Genomic DNA, 2737 nt, shown 5'->3' on the forward strand with positions numbered 1-2737 from the left:
CTGTAGGACAGCCAGGGCATATATGATGGCCTATGAAAAAACAGTTAATTTAAGTATACTATTACAGCACTACTGAACAGCAAGCCATTATACATTGCTCCATACACGAGCAGCACCAGCATGCAGTTTATACAGTAGATTTTGTAAGTGCAGGAGCAGGACACTCACAAACACATTACATGGTCCGGCATACCTCTGCACTTCATCTGTGAAGCTCAGTTGTGTTGGTGTCCTCTGCAGCACTCCTCTCAGATAGTTGTTCCTCACTGTCGAGGCAGACAGGCACTCGGGAAGAGGTTAGTTTATGAGACCTTAGAGGGCTTACCGTGGAGTTCACCCTATGTGCAAACCATGGTGCAAAAACAGTTATTTTGGGGAAACTGATACATTTAAGATAAAGATACAATAATTTGCAGCATAGTTAAAAGATATTGTTAATGTTATTCCTAATTAAGGCCCTTGGTGAACCTTTACTATGAGTTTGTTAATTGTGATCCAATTCGGTAGGTGGCGCTGTTACAAAAGAATAGGGTCCTAGAACTGCGGCCTCCGGTTGTGCAGGAACATACTATTGACCGAACCAGCGGCAGCCCGAAGCAATCACAGCCAGAACGAGTCGAGCGCGGAGACGGCGAAACCACAGTGATCAGATCGTCAAGAATCATTGCAATTACATTCCTAAATGTTGAGATAGTGTCAAAAATAATTGCATTTAAAACATTTCGCTCAAAAGTTTAAGAGGAAGCATAAATACAATCCAACTGGCATTGACTATACATTTAAAAACAATGCCAAAACAAACAAACAAAAAAAAGGTATTTAATTAATTAATATTTACGAAAAAATACTGAAAAAAACAGCTGTGGGCATTTAAATTATAAGACCATTAAAAAATGACTGTACAATGTTACTATTAACAACTATTAGCCCCAGCACAGCAATGGCCGGCACAGGTTTTGGCATTTAACAACATAAATGAAGCATTCTGTGAGGCTAACAGAGTCATTTTCCAGCTAAAGTCAGTTAATTGATGATTCAGTGATTCTTCATCAGTTCAGCTCTCTTCAATAGTGTCTGTGCAATCAGTCAAGCGTCCCAACTAAACTAACCAAAGGAGACAGCGGCAAGAAGCCATCGTATTTAGCAACTTCCCATTCATTTGCTGCTATTGGTAAATAAATTGGTAGATAATTGGTAAAACTGTTTGCACTACAAACCAGTGTGCTTGTGGTTGTGATAATACATTGAAACTACGTGATAGGAAATACCAGTTTGACAGCTAAAATAATTGGGAACAAATGATGCCGGAAGTCTTGCACATTAAAGTTACAAATGGCATGCTGCTCTTACATTAAAAATTCAGTGGATCGCACCTGTTAGAAAACAGAAGCACCCTCTGCATTCTGTCTTACACCGTACATCTCCACACTGCACTAGGCAGGGAAACTGAGACGGGAATGAGACACTTTGCCTCTGAGGTTTCACACTGTTTCCAGAGCTCATTGTATGACTGCTAGACCGACTTCTGACTCCTGAAAGTCTCCTCTTTGCAGCACATCCCTGCTTAGTAACCATAAAAGCAGAGGCGAACCAAGATGAAGTGGGGGCCCCAGGCAAAATTAATAGATGAGGCCCTTCTAAAATATTATTTTGTTAATATATCTTTGTTACCTAGATATACTATATTTATACAACATACACATTTAAGTAGTTAAAGCACATTTAATAGCAGTGACGGCGCTACACCGGGGCTAGGGGGGGCTATAGCCCCATCAGAATTTTGAATATCATCTTGACTCCTCTAGACCCCTCTAGACCCATCTATAGCTCCTCTAGACCCCTCTAGACCCCTCTATAGCTCCTCTTGACTCCTCTAGACCTCTATAGCCCCTCTAGACCCCTCTATAGCCCCTCTAGACTCCTAACCCCTCTATAGCCCCTCTAGACTCCTCTAGACCCATCTAGACCCCTCTATAGCTCCTTTTGACTCCTCTAGACCCCTCTATAGCCCCTCTAGACCTCTATAGCCCCACTAGACTCCTCTAGACCCCTCTATAGCCCATCCAGACCCCTCTATAGCTCCTCTAGACCCATCTATAGCCCCTCTATAGTCCCTCTAGACCCCTCTATAGCTCCTCTAGACCCCTCTATAGCCCATCTAGACTCCTCTAGACCCCTCTAAAGCCCCTCTAGACCCATCTATAGCCCCTCTAGACTCATAGACCCCTCTATAGCCCCTCTAGGCTCCTCTAGACCCCTCTATAGCCCCTCTAGATCCCTCTATAGTCAAGTCAAGTCAAGTCACCTTTATTTATATAGCGCTTTTAACAATACAGATTGTGTCAAAGCAACTGAACAGCATTAATTAGGAAAATAGTGTGTCAATAATGCAAAATGACAATAGTAAACACTAATTTTCCAGTTAAAGACAGTTCATCATTGAATTCATTCAGTCTTCATTCAGCTCAGTTCAGTTTAAATAGTATATGTGCAATCAAGTCAACGATATCGCTGGAAATGAAGTGTACCCAACTAAGAAAGCCAGAGGCGACAGCGGCAAGGAACCAAAACTCCATCGATGACAGAATGGAGAAAAAACCTTGGGAGAAACCAGGCTCAGTCAGGGGCCAGTTCTCCTCTGGCCAGACCAAACCAGCAGTTCAATTTCAGGCTGCAGCAAAGTCACATTGTGCAGAAGACTCATCTGGTTCCTGTGGTCTTGTCCCGGTGGCCATCT

This window comes from Sinocyclocheilus rhinocerous, unplaced genomic scaffold, assembly GCF_001515625.1.
Source record: "Sinocyclocheilus rhinocerous isolate Xijiao unplaced genomic scaffold, SAMN03320098_v1.1 scaffold5130, whole genome shotgun sequence".
Lineage (NCBI taxonomy): Eukaryota > Metazoa > Chordata > Actinopteri > Cypriniformes > Cyprinidae > Sinocyclocheilus > Sinocyclocheilus rhinocerous.